General features: G+C 40.5%; 1 protein-coding gene across 1 annotated transcript in view; it reads left to right on the top strand.

Annotated features, from left to right (window-relative positions):
* The first annotated feature begins 6664 nt into the window (after positions 1–6664).
* SLC26A8 (solute carrier family 26 member 8) overlaps positions 6665–19286 on the top strand; it is a 166274-nt gene continuing 153652 nt past the window's right edge. Inside the window, exon 1 of the mRNA XM_044003389.1 lies at positions 6665–6801. The gene's annotated coding sequence lies outside the window, so the exon portion shown is untranslated. The remainder of the gene's footprint in view (positions 6802–19286) is intronic.

Below are 19286 nucleotides of genomic sequence, written 5' to 3'. Positions count from 1 at the left end.
GCCCTCCTAAGCGCGGAGGGGCCTCCGTGCATTCCTTTCACGGCCTTACAGTCCTAACTGGACTCTTCTTGGCGAAAGGGACCCGGCTGTCTCCTTGGCAGATTAGCCACAAGCCTCAGTTCCACAATCATTTATTAAACCTCCTGAGGCACTAGCAGAGATGCCAACCTTTAGATTTTTTTCCCCAAGATGTTTTGTGATCTCGGGGACATCCCTTCTCAGCCTCATTTTTCTGGTCTGTAAAACGGAAATACCAGTAGCACCTACCCACAGGACTGATGCACAGATCAAGTTCAATAGACGTTATTAAGTGACTACTATGTGTCAGGCACTGTGCTAAACTCTGGGGATACAAAATGGCAAAAGACAGTGCTTGCCCTCGAGGAACTTACGCTTTAAATTTAGAGTTAACATGTGCTTTGTAGATCTAAAATGATAGTTACTAGAATTCTCCCAAACCTCAGCTTGAGTAGTTTGGCGGACCTAAATGAATATATAAATGCCTTTAATGCAAAATTATACATGATATGGAGGGAAAGACCAAAGGGAAGACTTTTAGCAAGTTGAGAAGACCCTCTGGAAAAATGTCTGTAAAGAAATGGACAGGAATGATCCATAGTGAGAAAACATGGATGGACTGCCATCTGCATTTTTGGAGAAGGTATTGAATCCGAGGGAAAGAGCTACAAGTAATAGTACTATGTCAGGTACCAAGAGAGAAAGATCATTAAGGACAGGGGTGATCAGGGAGGGATTTTCTGGAGGAGTTAGAATTTCAGTTGGACTTTAAATGTGGGTAGCTATGGTGGTTCCATGCTTTGGGAACAGCTTGAAAAAACAAAACAAATAAATATTAGCAGTGCGGATGCTAAAGGATTGCAAGAAATTCGGTTTCCTGTCATAACATATTTTGACCTGATTTGAAACACTTTAAGTTCAAGTGTCTATCAAAATTACTAGTCTAGAGCTCTAATAATGAAGAATTTGAAAGTTTCAGAATTGTAATGTATGAGTTTTCTTCTATGTGGGTGCTACCTCCAACATTTGTTTTTGTTTTTTTGCAGGGCAATGAGGGTTAAGTGACTTGTCCAGGGTCACTCAGCCAGTAAGTGTCAAGTGTCTGAGGTCAGATTTGAACTCAGGTCGTTCTGAATCCAGGGCCAGTGCTTTATCCACTGCGCCAGCCTCCAACATTTGGATGGTAATTCACCTGTGCCTTCTCATTTTGTGTGACTCCTGAACATGTTAAATATTCCTTCACACAGAGTCCACCAGACATTTTTCTGGCCTCCTTCCTCTAGATCTCTTGATATATGGGTACCAGTGGAACACTTGGATCATCTCATTGTCACTGTGTAACCTATCTAACTCCTCTTCCAGTTGGACCTCTTTGATTTTTTCAAAATCTTTTGTTTTTACATCACTTACATTTGCCCCCCCACCTCCCACTTTAAAAGAAATAAGTTTTAAATATAAAAAAGTTCAGCAAAATTAACCAACACATTTAAAAAGATTCACATTATCTGTAGTATTCCCATCCATGGTCCTCACCTCTGCCTTTTCATATCTCTTTTGGTTACTTGGATTAGTTATTATACTTTCTCAGCATTCAGTTTTGGTTTTTCCATTACACTATTGTGGTTATGTAAATAGTTTTCTTGTTTCTGCTTACTTTACTTCAAATCAATTACTATACGTGTTTTATGTAATTCTCTCTAGTCATTATATTCATTGATTCTTATCAGAGAGTCAATCAGTCAGTAAACATTTATTAAGCTCCTACTATGTGCCAGGCACTATGCTAAGTACTGAGGATATGAAAAGAGTTAAAGACAGTTCCTGCCCTCACAGAGTTCACAGTCCAATGTGGGAGACAAAAAGCAAACAAATACAAACAACCTATATACAGGATAAATAGGAAATAATTAAAGAGGTAAGGTACTAGAAATAATAGAGGTTGAGAAGGTCTCTTCCTGTAGAAGATGGGACTTCAGTAGATTTCAAGGAAGCCAAGAAAGCCAGTGAGAGATGAGGAAGAGTAATATTATATTCCATTATATACCATATTTTGTTTAGTCACTCTCCAATTAATGGGTGTCTATTGTGTTTCCAGTTCTTTGCTACCACAAAAGTTCTATTATAAATATTTTGGTATATGTGGAGTTTTTCTTTGTTGTCATTGACCTCCTTGGGATACATATGCCATACATATACATACATACATATATCTATATCTATATATAGATATATGTGTGTGTGTGTGTATACACACATATACACACATATACATATACATATACACACACATATATATATATATATGGAATCACTAGAATAAAGGGTATGGGAATTTTAGTCACTTTCTTCAAATAATTCCAAATTGCTTTCCATAAAATAGACAGGAGGAATCAGAAAAGGCCACATATGAGGCATTTAAGCTAAGCTTTTAAAGAAACTACTTTTTGGGACAGCTAGGTGGTGCAGTGGATAGAGCACCGAACTTGAAAGCAAATCAAGCAAATCTTGAGTTCAAATCTAGCCTCAGACACTTACTAGCTATGTGATCCTGGGGAGGTCACTTTACCTATTTGCCTCAGTTTCCTCATCTATAAAATGAGCTGAAGAAGGAAATGGCAAATCACTCTAGGATCTTTGCCAAGAAAACTCTAAATGAAGTCAGGAAGAGTCAGACTACTAAACAACCACAAAAGAGACACTTGAAGAGGTGGAGTGAGGGAAATGCATTCCAAGCACAGGTTGTATAAAGGTACCAGCTCTCCAGGAATGGAGCATGGTGTCTGAGGAATAGCATTAAAAGGCTAATTTGGAATGTAGTGTGTGAAAGGGAAGCAGGTTGAAACCAAGTTGTAAAGGACTTTAAATTCCAAACCAAAGAATGTGTTTAGGATCCTAAGTAGCTGCCTGAGTTTACTGAATTGGGAATGACATGGGCAGACCTGTGCTTTAGGAAAATCATTCTGTTAACTAAGCTTTGCCCAAGAGGACAAAATTGGAGAGGGGAGAGATTTTAGGGGGGTGAGAGGATAATTAGGAAGCTATTTCAACACTCTAAGCAAGAGGGCCTTGACTATGTCTGTTGACTGTGTAAGTAGAGAAAAGGAGATGAATGTGGAAGACATTGTCAAAATAGAATGGACAGGAATTTGGCCACTGAGGAGATTTGTAGGAGAAAAGTAGAATAAGAAGGGAGAGGGGCAGCTAGGTGGCACAGTGGATAAAGCACCAGCCCGGGATTCAGGAGGACCTGAGTTCAAATCCAGCCTCAGACACTTGACATTTACTAGCTGTGTGACCCTGGGGAAGTCACTTAACCCTCACTGCCCCACCCCAAAAAAAATTAAAAAAAAAAAGTTAAGGGAGACTTTGTTTCAAACCTCCATGACAGGAAGGTTGGTGGTACCCTCAGAAGAATTAAGTTTGGAAAAGGAGTAGGCTTAGATTTAAATTTACTTCTGTAAGGTTTACTGATGACTTTATATTCAAAGATTGTGTTATATTTGGCTGCCATAATTTCTCCATTTCGCAGAAAGACCAAGTGTTTGCATGCTGAGGTGATTCCTAGGAGTTTTTAGCTTTCTTGTTTTGGTCATTAGTTTATGTAGATTAAATATACTTAGGAAATAAAGTGTTTTAGATCATTATCTCCTATTTGGTTCGATGATAAAGATATCATATATGTAAATATGTGTGTTTATGTATATCTTACAATAAAACAGATATGCTAGCCATGTGAGTAAGTAGCTTTCAGTACTATAATATTGAGAAGCCATCAATTCAAAGAAGGCTACAGTACCAAAAAGTTTACAGCCTATGCTTTATAGAAAGAATTCTGTTCATATAGTTTTTGTAAAGGGGTTGGTCTTGATCTATTCTAATGATGTTTCTTGGACAGTCCTTAGCTGATGAATTCCTTCATATCTATACCAAACTGAAGCTCTTATCTGGCTTTGAAGATAAGCTTAGCTTCAGATTCACTGTGCTTTCAACCAGGCATCACTCAGGCTAGTAATTCCTGCCTTTTAACAGTATTACCAAGCCATCATGGAGCTGAATATTATAGTTCTACTTTGTCCCGTCATACATTGTAATTTTTCAGTTTGTAACACATACCACACTTCTTGTTACCTTTGGGCACAGGACAAAACAAATTTTAACTTTTCCTTTATTTGATTCTCTAAGGAGAACCTGTGAGCCATTCTTCTATTTAGCCACAATTTCCTTTTCTCTTGTTTCATTTATAGAGAGAATGTCAAGATTGATACTATTTAATACTTCCTAGCAGTAGGTCAACTGTCATTGTACAAAAAATGTCTTATTTAGGGTGCTAAGTTTCTAGAGAATCTAAAATTGTGATTCTTAGGATTACTTTTTCTCTTTTTCACCACTATTGTACCATCACTGCAGAAATGGAAAGGGCTGCATAGAACTAAGGGTCATTAAAAAACAGTATCTAGTACAGGGGTTCTTTACCTTTTTGTGTTTCATGGGCTTTTTTTGTCAGTCTGGGGAAGCCTATGAATCCCTTCTCAGAATAATGTTTTTAAATGCATAAAAGAAAATAATATGATTACAAAAGAAATAAATTATATTGAAATACAGTTATCAAAATATTTTTTTTAAGTTCACAGACACCAGGTTAAGAGCCCCAGATTTAGTGACGAGCCTACTGGTAATAATCTTCTCCATATGTAGTTAGGCTGATCCTCTGAAAGCAGAGTCTATTGCTGATACCATGCTTAAAGTCTTTTTGGCATGGCAGAATCTACTAGGGCTTAATAACAACAATGGTAATAATAAGCAGCATTTACATAGTACATAAATGTTTGCAAAGCACTTTACAAATATCCTATTTATCCACAAAACAACTCTATGAGGTCGGTGCTATTATTATTATCCCCATTTTTCCAGTGAGGAAACAGGCAGATAAAGGTTAAGTGATTCGCACAGCTTTTAATTAATTGTCTGAGGTCATATTTGAACTCATCTTCCTGACTCTTAAGGCCAGCACCCTATCTACTCTGCAACCTAGATACTTCTCTTCTGAGATAGCCTTCAAAAAACTTACCTCAAAGCCACAATGGAGGATGCACTAAAGAAAAAATGAGTTGATAATAACAATGTTGGACTTTACTTCAGTTTTTGTCATCTTTAAATTATACTGATCATGGCTTGTAAACTACAGGTTAAAGAAAAGAGTTGGTAATCAAACAGTCTAGCTGAAGGACAGTAGGCAAGAGGTTGAATCTCCCTATGACTCAGTTTCCTCCTCTGTAAAAGGGATTCTGCCCTCTCTACTTACCTAAAATAGGGTTCGTAAACAAATAAGACAAGAGGTATAAAAACAGTTTAATTTTAAAACCCATAACGCAGTCTTGGTGGAACAGAGGTGTAGCCGAAGTAGGTGTGGCCAAAGGGGGAAGGAGGGTTTTTGTTGTAGTGAAGTCCAGTCTGACTTGTAACCTCATTTGGGATTTTCTTGGCAAAGATAGTGTTTGTCATTTCCTTCTCCAACTCATTTGACAGAAGAGGAAACTGAGGCAAACAGGGTCAAGTGACTTGCTCGGGGTCACACAGGTAGTAAGTTTCTGAGGCCACATTTGAAGTGGAGTAGTCTTCCTGAATTCCCACTGGCACTTTATCCACTGTACCACATAACTGGAAGAGGGTCCTTAGATACAAGTGATAGGATCTTCATTTTGGGGTAGGTCATTAGATCTTAGCTTCAGAGGCAGAAGGGTCCACAGAGGCTAGTCTTGTCTAACCTTCTCTTTCGATGGAGTAGGAAATGGAAGCTGTGATATGCCCAAGGTAACATGAGAAGCATCGGGCCCTTTGATTCCAGAGCCAATGCTTTTTCCACTGTACTATCCTACCTCATAGTTTGTTTGATTCTTCTTTATGCCCAAGTACTACATACTCACACTGCAGCACCTCTTCTAGGAGGGCTCAAATTCAGGCTCTGATTCAGAAGTGAAGAGAATTCTTGGTTTTCATTGAAAGGATGAGAATGTGGTTCGTTTTAAGGGCTGAGAATATGGTTGAAAGGGAAAGAGTGAAGGTGAGGAGGAGCTGGGAATGTCTTACTGAGGTTGGTGTTGAAAATGAGTCATTCTGAGAATGACCTTAAGGAGCTGAGGAGGAAGGAGTGTGGAGTGAGAGACTGCGAATGTAAGAGTAAAGTTAGGACTGAAGACAAAAAAGTTGTGCCCAAGATGGTGAGCTGAGGATGTAATAAGTGAGAGGCTGTGTGTGTGTAAAGGTCAAGCTAAGATTGAGGCTGAAAATAAAGAGGTGCCCAGTGGAGTGGTGAGGGCCTGACAGAGAAGTTCAGAGTGGGGCTCGAAAGAGGTAGGACCTGAGGATGAGAAATTGAGAAAGGAAGAGTAAAGTCATGACGGATAAAGGGATGGGGTCGAGGGCAGGTGTGAGGAACTGAGGAATGGAGAAGTGAGGTTATGGGACGAGGGAACATCTACCAAGGAAGTAACTGAGTACAAAACACACAGGAGAAAAAGCAAAGAACTGCCCCTGGTCAGGGTGCACCTCAGTGGGGCGGGCGCCCTGCTGTACCACCCCTCCTCCCCACCTTTACTCCCCAAGCCTTTAGAATGAGCACGAGTTCCATCGCAACGGCTCCGGAACTGCCAGGATCCCAGCCTCTCGGGCTGGGGGCGGCGCCTTCGCGGGCCGATCAGCATCCCGACCCCGACCCCCGACCCCCTGGGACCACGCAACTCTCGTACTACAAGCTTGTCTTCCTTCACTAACACTCGCACAAATGTACGTAGGAGTAACCTGGGTGAGTTGGGCAGAGTTACCCCAAATGCAGTAGTCCAGGCCCCAGCCCAGTTTCCCTACCCTAGCCCTAATTAGCAAATTAGGATATTCCCCTGGGCGGGGCCGTGTCTCCTTCCGCGAACGTCCGCTGGGCGCCTGAACGAGAGCTCTGGTGAAATTGCTGGGAGGTGCCTGGGAAGAGCCCGCCCCCAAAGCCTGGGGGTCGCTTAGAGCCTGGGGGTGTGGGGGAGGTGCGGAGAAGTGGAACGGGGGTGGGGGGGGTGGCGAAGCCGAGCGATGGAAAAGGAAGGGGGAGAGGAAAGAGGAGGAGCCAAGAGAGTAGAGGGAAGAGGAGCAGAAAGATGGAAAAGAAGCAGAAAAGAGAAAGAGGGAGGAAAAACTGGAGAAAGGAAAGATTATAGAAAGGAAGTAAGAGGTGGGCTTCTTCAGGCCCAGAGGTGGACCCTCAAGGAGGTGGGAGGTAGAATTAATATAGGGTAAAAATGGCCCCATCTATGTACACACCATAGGAAAATAACACAGGCATAGATTATTAAAGGTGGAAGGGATTTTTGGAGTCATATACTTCAGACTCCCTTCACTTTACAGGGAAGGACACTGATCTTTCCAGGTAACTGATTCCTCCTCCCTTTAATTGATGGAATGATCAGGGAATTGGGAATTAGAGGATCAGGGTTGAAGGTTTTCTTTCCTCTCTGGCCTAGTATCACAATGATGGCTGTAATGTGCATAGCCCAAAGTACAGAATTAAAGTTTCTTCTTAATATAAAAACTTCTCTGGAAAAGTGGGTATTTGCCATCACTTGACATCTAGGTAGAGTATGAATGACCACTTCTCAGAGATGTTATAGACAGAATTCTTGTCCAGGTAGAGGTTGAACTTGTTGGCCTATCAGAATTCCACAAATTCTGAAATTCTGTCAGCTTGTGATTTAATGGCTTTGGACCTCAGGTCCTCAAATGTAAAATTAAGGGTTTGAACTTGAATCTTAAGGCCCCTTGCAGTTTTAAATCCTATAACCTCACATAGCACTTTGCTCTTCCAACACTTTAATACATTTACTGTGTGTGTTGTTATCTTATCCTACTATATGACCTTCAGTCAGTCAGTCATTAAGCATTTAAGTACCTGCTATATGCTAGGCACGGTGCTAAGTGCTGTAGGTACAAAGAAAAGCAAAAGACTGCCTCTGCTCTCAAGGAACTCACAGTCCAATTGGGGTGACAAAATGTAAACAATTATGTACTGACAAAATATATACAGGAAAAATGGTATAATTAGCAAAGGGAAGGCACTGGCATTAAAAGGAATCAAGGGAGGCTTCTCCAAGAAGATGGTATTTTATCTAGGACTAGAAGAAAGCAATAGGGCAAAAATGAGGAGAGAGAGTATTCTAGGCACAGGGGAACAGCCTGTGAAAAGTGCCAGGAGTCTGGAGATGGAATTTCTTATGTGGGGAACACAGTATTTCCCCCAGTACCCAATACAGTGTTCTGAACACAGTAAGCACTTAGCAAATGTTTGTTGTGTTATTTTTCCAGAAGTCATACAGGTATCCCAGACAGGATTCCAAACCAGGTTATGTCATTATAAATTCTATGTTCTTTCTGTTAATGGGGTGATGGGAAAACAACAAAATCCTGTGCCCTTCCTAAGCTCCCCAGACATATCAATAAGCTCTAAGACAGGCTGAAGCAGATAGAATCCTGGAAGGATAGGTAAAGCCAAAGAAAGTGGGTATGGCCAAAGGCCATAGGGATATCTGGAAGGTAAGGCTGAGTAATTAAAATGACTCTGGGAGAGGGAGAAAAATTAGAAGCAGGACCTGGCAGGAGGAGGGACAAAATAAAACTGTATCCACAAGAGAGAATAATAGATTTAAAATGGTAAAGGACCTCAGAGGCCACGTAGTTCAGTCCCTTCATTATACAGATGAAGAAACTGAGGTCAAGGGAGGGTTTAAATGACTTGCCCAAGGTCACACAGGTAGCAAGAATCAGGGTTTCTGACTCATGAGCCCAGTGTTGTTTCTACTGGCTGACTAAGAAACAGCATTGGTTCAGTGAGAAGTAGAGTTAGCAGCTTTGACTTTGGGAGTACTAGGTATTAGGAAGTTTGTTTTCCGCAGTTTTCATTAGTTTCTTGTCTTTTTCTTTTTTCCTTATTTGTTAAGAGGGGAATGTGCCAGTAGAACATAGGATGTTTAGGGAGAAGAACTAGATTATACTAAACTTAAACTTCTTCCCATGCTTTACCCAGACTGCCTCTGTCCTAGTGGCAAGTCAACAAGCACTTACTTATTAAACACTTACTATATTTGAGACACTGTGCTCAGTGCTAGGGTTGAGTTGGTTGGTTGTTGTCCTTTGTGCTCAAAGAGGACCAAAATGACATCACTGTGTTGGGTCAAGGTTCCATGTGTCCAACTTTGATCATCAGACCAATATGAGTTTAGCAAGATCTGCCAAAAGTTGAACACAAATAGTCCATATGAACATTTGAAGTGAAGAAGTCTCTAAATTTGTACATCTCACATTTCTTTTGAGCCACTGCAGTTCTGCTTTGTTCATAAAGTATAGCACCTTCTTTGATGCAAGCATGCCATGCTGGGCAATCCTGTGCCATTGTCTCACAATCAGCTCCAAAGTTCTTCAGAGATACCTTTAGAGTACCACTTTTTGTATCACTTTTTCTGACATCCATGTTAGCTCTAGCTTTGTGGAAGTTCTCTCGTCTTTTAGGCAACATATAGCTTTGGCATTCAAACAATATGGCCAGTCCATTGGAGTTGTGCTCTCTGCACTAGAGTTTGAATGCTTGACAATTTAGTTTGAGAGAGGATCTCAGTGTCCCTTGCCAGGTACTCTTCAGAGTCTTCCTAAGACAATTCAAAGGGAAGTGATTCAGTTTCCTGGCATGTCTCTAGCATATTGTCCAGGTTTCATAGGCAAATGACAATGAGGTCAGCCCAACAGCTCTGTAGACCTTCAGTTTGGTAGGCAGTCTAATCCCTCTTCTCTCCCACACTTTCCTTTGGAGCCTCCCAAACATTGAACTGGCTCTGGCAATGCATTAATCAACCTCATCATCTATGTATACATCCCTGGAAAGTATACTGCCAGGGTAAGTGAACTTGTCCACAATGTTCACAATTTCTCCATCCAGTGTAACCAATGGTTCTACCTATGGGTGGTGTGGTGATGGCTGGTAGGGAACCTTTGTTTTCTTGGTGCTAATTGTTAGGCCAAAACTAGCACAAGTAGCAGAGAATCAATCCATACTTTGCTGCGTCTCAGCTTCAGAGGCTGCATTGAGTGCATAATCATCCGGTGACAAAAAATCATGCACCAAATTTCCTTTCACTTTAGTCTTGGTTTATAGCCTTTTCAAGTTAAATAATCTACCATCAGTGTGGTAGCTGACCTTGATGCTGTGTTTGACCTCATTGAATGTATCTGACAACAATCTGAAAACATCATTCTAAAAAGCATGGAGCAAGCACACAGCCCTGCTTCACTACATTGGTGACTTGGGAAAGTTCGAGAGTATTGTCCACTATCCAGAACCTGTGCAAGAATGCCATCATGGAACTGGCATACAATATGAAATTTCTCTAGGCAACTAAAGTTTGCCATGATCTTCCACAAGCCCTCATTAAAGGCCTTGTTCAGATCAACAAACATTGTATACAGACCTCTGTTCTGTTCCTGGCATTTTTCCTGGAGTTGTCAGACCACAAACACCATATCAACCATTCCTTGGCCCTTCCTGAAGCTACACTAGATCTCAGGTAGATGACCATCTTCCAGGTCAAGGATAAACCCATTAAGGAGAACTCTAGGTAGAATCTTGCCAGCAATGACTAAGAGAAAGACACCCCCCCCCTAAGCCCCCATGATTGTCTTGGGATGACCTATTTCACTTTCCTTTATAGAGATGGACAATGGAGACTTCCTTGAACTCCTGGGGGCTAACATCCTCTTGCCATATAACTCAGAAAATTACACTCAGCTTTTGTATGAGCAGCAGACCCTCTGCCTTATAAAAACTCAGTTGGAATAGAATCAGCACCAGGTAGTTTGCCATAGTAGAGAAGTCTAATGGCATTCAAAACCTTTTCTTCAGTTGGAAGTTCAGCTAGACAGGGATTGACTTCAACTTGAGGAATACAGTCAATGACTTCAGCATTCATTGATAATGGTCTGTTGAGAAAACTATGGAAATGTTCAGCCCATTTCTACAGGATCCTGTCCTTATCACAAATCAATGTGGCTCCATCAGCACTGAATAGTTCATATGCACCATAGGTCTTTGACCAATAAATAGCCTTTAGGGCATCATAAAAGCACTTTGGATTGTCACTCTCAGCATAAAACTGAATTACATCTGCCTTCTTACTGAGCCAAGGATCCTGCATCTCTCTCGAACTTTACTTCTGATGGATTTAAACTGCCTTCTTAGAGATAGACAGACTGTCCTACTGGTAAATCTTTTGGAGTTTTCAGTTTTTGTTTAGCAGCTTCTAAATTTCCCCATCATTTTCATCAAACCAGCCCCATTTTTGTGTGTGTGAGGCAATTGGGGTTAAGTGACTTGCCCAGGGTCACACAGCTAGTAAGTATCAAGTATCTGAGGCCAGATTTGAACTCAGGTCCTCCTGAATCCAGGGCCTGTGCTCTATCCACTGCGCCACCTAGCTGCCTTTTTTTTTAAACTTAAACAAATGTTTTTTGCAAGTACATGTAAAGATTATATACATATATTTATGTGTTCCAAATGTTTCTTCCCCCCTCCATTCCCTCCACCCTCCCATGGACAGCAAGCAATTTGATATAGGTTATACATTACAATCATGTTAAATGTATTTCTACATTAGTCATGTTGTAAGAGAAAAATCTGAACAAAAGGGAAAAAACACAAAAAAGAATAAACAAGAATAATAACCAAAAAAGCAACAACAAAAGTGAAAATAGTATGCTTCAATCTGCATTTAGACTCCAAGTTCTTTTTTCCCTATTTATTTAAAATTTTATTTTTTCCCAAATTACATGTAAAAACAAATTTTAACATCGATTTAAAAAATTTTATGTTCCAAATTCCCTTCCTCCCTCCCCCGCAAAAGCTCAAGCAATTCAATATGTTATACATGTGTAGTCATGCAAAACATTTCCACATTAGTCAGGTTGTGAAAGAAAATAGACAAAAAAAAATTTTAGAAAGAGGAACTAAAAAAAATTATGCTTCAATCTGTATTCAGACACCATCAGTTCTTTCTTTGGAGATGGATTGTATTTTTTATAAGTCCTTCAGAATTGTCCTGGATCATTTTATTGCTTAAAATAACCATGTCATTCACAGCACATCATCTTACAATATTGCTGTTATTTTATATACAGTACATTTCACTTTGCATCAGCTCATGTAAATCTTTCCAGGTTTTTCTGATAGCATCCTGCTCATCATTTCCCACAGCACAATAGTGTTCAATCATAATCTCATCCCATAATTTGTTCAGCCATTCCTCAATTGATGGCATCTCCTCAAATTCAAACTTAACTTCTTGTTTTTTCTTTTTTAAATCTCTTTTTAGATACCAGCCTAGAAGTGTTATTACTAGGTCAAAGAGTATGCATGGTTTTATAGCCCTTTGGCCATAGTTCCAAATTGCTCTACAAAATGTTTGAATCAGTTTACAACTTTACCAATAGTGTATTAATGTCTTATTTCCCCCATGTCCCCTACAACATTTGTCATTTTTATCTGCTGTCCTATTATCCAATCCAATAGGTATAAGGCAGTACCCCAGAATTGTTTTGACCTGCATCTCTCCAATCATTTTTTTTTGTTTTTGTTTTTGTTTTTGTTTTTTTTTTAGTGAGGCAGTTGGGGTTAAGTGACTTGCCCAGGGTCACACAGCTAGTAAGTGTTAAGTGTCTGAGGCCGGATTTGAACCAATCATTTTTTTTTAATATGGCTCTAGGTAGGTTTGATTTTTTCATTTGAAAACTTCATGTCTTTTGATCATCTATCAACTGGGGAATGGCTCTTATTTTAACAAATTTGACTCAGTTCTCTATGTGTTAGAGAACTGAGGCCTTTCAGGCAAATTTGCTCCAATTTTTTTTCACAATTACTATTGCTAACTGTATTTCCCTCCATCCTATTCCCTCCCTGTGACATTACTCTATTTTCTATCTTCTTTCACCCTATCCCTCCTCAAAAGTGTTTTTGCTTCTGACTGCCCCTTCCCCCAATTTGCCCTCCCTTCCTTCACCTCCCCCCTTATCCCTTCCCTTCTACTTTCCTGCAGGGTAAGATAGATTACTATACTCCTATTGAGTGGGCATGTTATTCCCTCTTTGAGCTCTTTTCTGATGAGAGTAAAGCTCACTCACTCCCCAGCACCTCCCCCATCTTCTCCTCCACTCCATAAGCTTTTTCTTGCTTCTTTTATGTGAGATACTTTATCCCATTCCACCTCTCCCTTTCCCTTTCTCCCAGTACATTCCTCTCTCACCCCTTAATTTAATTTTTTTTAGAGATATCATCCCTTCACATTCAAACTCACACCTGTGCCCTCTGTCTAAATATATTCCACCCAGCTGCCTAATAATGAGAAAAGTTCTTGTAAGTTACAAGTATCATCTTCCCATGTAGGAATGTAAACAGTTTAATCTTTTAATATCCCTTAAGATTTCTTTTTCCTGTTTACCTTTTTTACTTCTCTAGAGTCTTATATTTGAAAGTCAAATTTTCTATTCAGCTCAGGTCTTTTCATCAAGAATGCCTGAAAGTCCTCTATTTCATTGAATTCCCCATTTTCCCCCTAAAGGATTATACTCAGTTTTGCTGGGGTAGGTGATTCTTGGTTGTAATTCCAGTTCCTTTGCCATCAGAACATCATATTCCAAGCCCTTCAATCCTTTAATGTAGAAGCTGCTAGATCTTGTGTTATCCTGATTGTGGCTCCACAATACTTGAATTGTTTCTTTCTGGCTGCTTGCAATATTTTCTCCTTGACCTGGGAGCTCTGGAATTTTTTCTATAATTTTCCCTGGGAGTTTACATTTTGGGATCTCTTTCAGGAGGTGATTAGTGGATTCTTTCAATTTCTATTTTACCTTTTAGTTCTTGAATATCAGCAATTTTCCCTGACAATTTCTTGGAAGATGATAACTAGGCTCTTTTTTTTGATCATGGCTTTCAGGTAGTCCAATAATTTTCAAATGATTTCTCCTGGATCTATTTTCCAGGTCAGTTGTTTTTCCAATGAGATATTTCACATTGCCTTCTATTTTTTCAATCTTTTGGTTTTGCTTTATGGTTTCTTGGTTTCTCATAAAAGTCATTCACTTCTGTTTGCTCAATCCTAATTTTTAAGGAGTTATTTTCTTCAGAGAGCTTTTGTCTCTCCTTTTCCATTTGGCCAATTTGGCTTTTCAAGCTGTTGACTTTTTTCATGATTTTCTTTTATCACTCTCATTTCTCTTTCCATTTTTTCCTCTACCGTCTCTGACTTTATTTCATTTTTCTTTTTTCTCTCCCCCCCTTTTTTTTGCAGAGCAATGAGAGTTAAGTGAACTTGCCCAGTGGTCACACAGCTAGAAAGTGTCAAGTGTCTGAGGCTGGATTTGAACTCAGGTCCTCCTGAATCCAGGGCCAGTGCTTTATCCACTGTGCAACCTAGCTGCCCCCTTACTTGTCCTTTCTGAGCACTTCTATGCCTGCGACCAATTCATATTTTTCTTGGAAGCTTTGGATATAGGAGGCTTTGACTTATATCTTTTCTGAGGGTGTATTGATCTTTCTTGTCACCATAGAAACTTTCAAGGGGTCAGCATTTTTTCTGTTTGCTCATTTTCCCAGCCATATTTCTTGACTTGTACTCTTTGTTAAAGTGGGGCGCTGCTTCTAGGGGGAGGGCACACTGTCCCAAGCTCCAGGGGGGTTGACCAGCTGTTCTCCAAGATACTTCTAGGAATTTGTAAGTCCTTAGTTCTTTCAAGGTGGTATGATTCAAGGAGAGGTATGTTCACCATTCTGCTAGCCTGTGCTCTGGTCTGCAAACAACCAGAGGCCTGCTTCTCTGCCATGGAACTATTAACAGAGCCGTGCTCCACTGTGGCTGCAAGCTCTGGTGGGCTTATGCTCATCCCAGGCCTGGGACCTCCACCCAAGACTGCAACATGGATCTGAGCATAGGCAAAACAACAGAGTCCCACCCCAGTACCAGCTAAGAGACCCCTATAATCTCCTTCTGTTTGTTTGTTTGTTTTGTGGGGCAATGAGGATTAAGTGACTTGCCCAGGGTCACACAGCTAATAAGTGTCAAGTGTCTAAGGCCGGACTTGAACTCAGGTCTTCCTGAATCCAGGCTGGTGCTTTATCCACTGTGCCACCTAGCTGCCCAAATGAACTTTGAAGATTTTTCTGATTTTTTTTTTTTGGTGAGGCAATTGGAATTAAGTGACTTTCCCGGGTCACAGAGCTAGTAAGTGTTAAGTGTCTGAGGTCGAATTTGAACTCAGGTCCTCCTAACTTCAGGACCGGTGGCTCTATCTACTGCACCACCTAGCTGCCCCTATAATCTCCTTCTGACCAATTGCTAGACCCCCTCCCTGTCCCGTGGGCTGTGTTCCAGAAGCAGCTGCAGGTGCAGGTTGATTCAGAGGCTCCTGAGGTCTGGTTTGCTTGCACAACCTGTGCTGGGCTACACTCCATTTTCATCCTGGTACAACAGATCTTTCCTGATGACCTTCTAAGTTGTCTTTGGCTGGAAAATTATTTCACACTGTCCTTTTGTGGGTTCTGCTTCTCCAGGAATTGTCTTTTGGGATTATTTGAAGGTATTTGGAGGGGTCTTGGGGAGAGCTCAGGCAAGTCATGGCCTCTTCTCTACCATCTTGGCTTCACCCCCCTCCTTACTTCTTTTTCTGAATGTGGAGAGAGCATTTTCTACCATAAGTCTTTTGGCATTGTCTTTGATCATTGTATTGCTGAGAAGAGTTAAGTCTATCAGTTGATCACACAATTTTTGTGATACTGTGTACAATGTTCTCTTGGTTCTGCTCATTTCACTCATGTATAGCATCGATTCACGTAAGTCGTAAGTCTTTCCAGGTTTTTTTCTGAAATCCATCTTCTTATCATTCATCAAACCAATCTTGATGTATGTAAGTGTTCTGGCCCAGATGAGTGAATGCAGTGCTATACATCAAATCTCTGAAAGCTGCCCATTCCTTTTCTGCTCCACTGTTGCCGACCATACATTGACTCAGATTTCCCTCCAAGTTAACAAGGACAAGTTCTCTCATCTGTGATGTTAAGTTTTCAGTAGTTGTCTTGCCTTGGGTCACTGGTTTGTTGAATGTGAACATTTAGCTTGGAGAAGATAAGTATCGCCTATGTCACTCTCACATCCTGTCTGTCTCTTCTTACCATGACATAATCTATTAAATGCCAGTGGTGGTTGTGAGGGTGCATTCATGAAGTTTTATTGGGTTTAGGTGAGGGTGATGAGATGGTCATGAGACACATGGCTTCAGTAGTAAGTGCAGATTGCTGATGCTGTTTCTGACTCTATTTCTCCCAAGTACTCCCTGACATATCTGATAGTCTGTGCCTACCCTTGCATTAAAGTCACCCAGAATAATAGCTTGGCCTCTTTTGGCACATTGATGATGACAGTTCTAGGTCTTAATAAAATTTTTCTTGACCTCATCACGGTTCGTCATGGTAGGAGCATATGCACTGATGATGGTGGAGTGGTGCTTTCCTGCAAGTGGCCATCTCCATTGTCATGAGCCTGTCATTCATTCCTCTTGGTAGCGTACAAGCTTGTTGACTATTTAGTTTTGATTGCAAAACCTATGCCAACTTTGAGTTGCTCCTCATCACCCAGAAAAATATGTATCCAGCTCCATCTTTGGTAAGCTGGCCTTCATTTGCCAGCCTTGTTTCACTCAGGGCTGCTATTTGGATGTCATACCTGCTTAGTTCTCTCACAACAAGAGCTGTTAGTCTTTCAGGTCTATTAATTTTGTGGTGTCCATAAGTGTGAACACATTCATGAACTGATGGAGAGTGGAATCATCTTTACAAACATTTTTTGTACATTTTGTGTGTGTTTGACCACAGGGTGGGATCACTGCCTGCCACGGCAAGCAAGCTAGTGTTGAGTGAAGCAGAAACTTTTTAGGACACTTTTCCTAGCCCTTTACTCACATCAGAAGGTGAGCAATGTAGTCCTTAAAAGGCTGCTTGGACACCCAGGGGCTTCCAAATACTATTGCTGTGTCAGTCCAGTGAGAGATGACCCAATGACCAGAACTATGCAGGGTGTGACTACAGCCACTAGTGTATCCACACCTGCCACTTCATCACTTGCCTGTAACCACAGGACTTTGAGGTAGGGAAAAATGGTAAAATGAAATGGGTGATGTATTTTGACTCACACACAAATTGCATTTAAGTGAGTCAGTTGCTTGAAGTCCTCAGCCTAACTCTCTCTTCCAGAGTTATCAAAGTCCAGTGCTTAGGATACAATGGGATCACTTTGGTGTTTTCAATGTTACTTCAAAGCACCTGCTTCAACTGCCATTATGGCCATTGGAACAAATGTTCTCATCTTTCCATTCTGCCAGAGAAGTCTTCACATGCTTGGGGTAGACACCTCCCTACTCACTAATTGGGTTTGAGACCTATTGGTTATTCTCATCTGTTTACCAAGTATGCTGAAAAAATTTATGGGGGCATGGCCACTGCTGTGATGTAGCTACTTGGAGCCATAGGTGAGAGTTGGGTGAACCAGATGGAAAGCAGCTCTTTTAAAAAGGACCAGCAGCCCTCTCACCAGAGGTGCTTGTATTCCCTGAACAGCTTGTACCCCAGGGAATACTTGTAAAAAGCAAAAGACAGTCTCACCCTTTCCTTCTGTGTGGGTACGTCCTTTGCTGAGTCATACATTTATAAATAGAGGGAAAGTTGAAGGAAGCATATTTTCCCCGCAGTAGTCTGAGGATTAATATTCTATTTTGACTTTCTTTTATGAAATATAAGTAAGGACGTAAGGGGTCTTTCTGTGAGACCACACCAACTCATAGGAAGTGGTGGTTAATCCTGTCTGATATTGTTGAGTTATGTCCTTTATCTTTCATCTTTAGGACTTAACAAATACCTATTCACCATGAAATCTCTGTGTAGTAGTTAGCACGTTTTGAATGCTATAAATCACAGGTTGTAGGTTAAGAAATCCTTGTACTTTGTCTTGCCTTTCCATGCTTACATAGGACACAGGAAAGAGAAAAAGAACTACGAAGGAAAAGATACTTTTGCAACTGAAGGATTCAGGCTGCAGGGGAGTACAACAGCCTGAATTAAAATCCCAGCTTTTCCACTTGATGCCTGTGTGTTTGGGGCAATTAACTTAGCCTCTTTGTGCCTCCGTTCCTTCATCTCTAAAATGAGGGGATTGAACTTGATCTCAACAGTGCCTTTCAACTCTGTATTCCTATGATTTCCCTTATTCCTACCCTTCCTACCATCCACTGTAATAAAAAGTCCAGAAAATGGTTTTGTATTTTAAATACAAAAATTGTTTTTAAATAGTTTTCCTTTTTGACTTTAGGTACCCTGAATATACATTGTGATGAAAGGATTAGAGAGAAAAGATTGAGAATTTGGGAAGGAAATTGGTTATAAGTTGTTATAAATCAATTCCAGCTATCTAGGGTCAAAAGTAGACATCACTCAATGAAGTGGGGGGGGGGAAGGAATGAGCTTATTGCTGTTATTAGAGCTTACCAGCCAACAGGTATACAAATTTAGTATCTGCTGAAAGATTCAGCTGAGAACTTAGGCTGAATGGGCTTTAGGGGCTAAAACAACCTCCCACCATTAAAAGTAGGTGGCATTTATTAAAAATTGCCACATTCCTGAGCAACAAAAACCATAAGAATTGTTAATCCATCCATACAGGTGTTTCCCTGAAACAATACTTACCACTTCTGTGGTGTTAATATAATATATTTATATGGTTTCTAAAGCACTTGACAAATATCCCATTTGATCCTCATAAAAACCCTGTAGAATAGACAGGTTATTTTCACTTTATAGATAAGGGAACTGAAACTCTGAGATATTATTTGATTTGCCCAGGGTAACACAGCTAGTTTGCTTCTGTTGTGATATTTGAACCCAGGTTTCTATTGATTCATAGTCCAGTGCACTTTCCAGTAACAGTATATCACATTGCCTCTAAAAGTATAATCAAGGGACTATAGAAGGTCTTGATTATCAATCAGTCAACAAGCACCTCTTAAACACTAACCATGTGACAGTGATTGTGATTAATTCTGGCTATACAAAGAAAAAGAAAAAGCAATTCCAGCAATTTGGAATGATGCCCAATATTTTGTTTACCACATTGGCTTCAAGCTACATTGAACCTGCACTTTACTGAACAGTT

Source organism: Dromiciops gliroides, chromosome 4, assembly GCF_019393635.1.
Source record: "Dromiciops gliroides isolate mDroGli1 chromosome 4, mDroGli1.pri, whole genome shotgun sequence".
Classification (NCBI taxonomy): Eukaryota; Metazoa; Chordata; class Mammalia; order Microbiotheria; family Microbiotheriidae; genus Dromiciops; species Dromiciops gliroides.
This window is presented reverse-complemented; position numbering and strand designations above follow the sequence as displayed.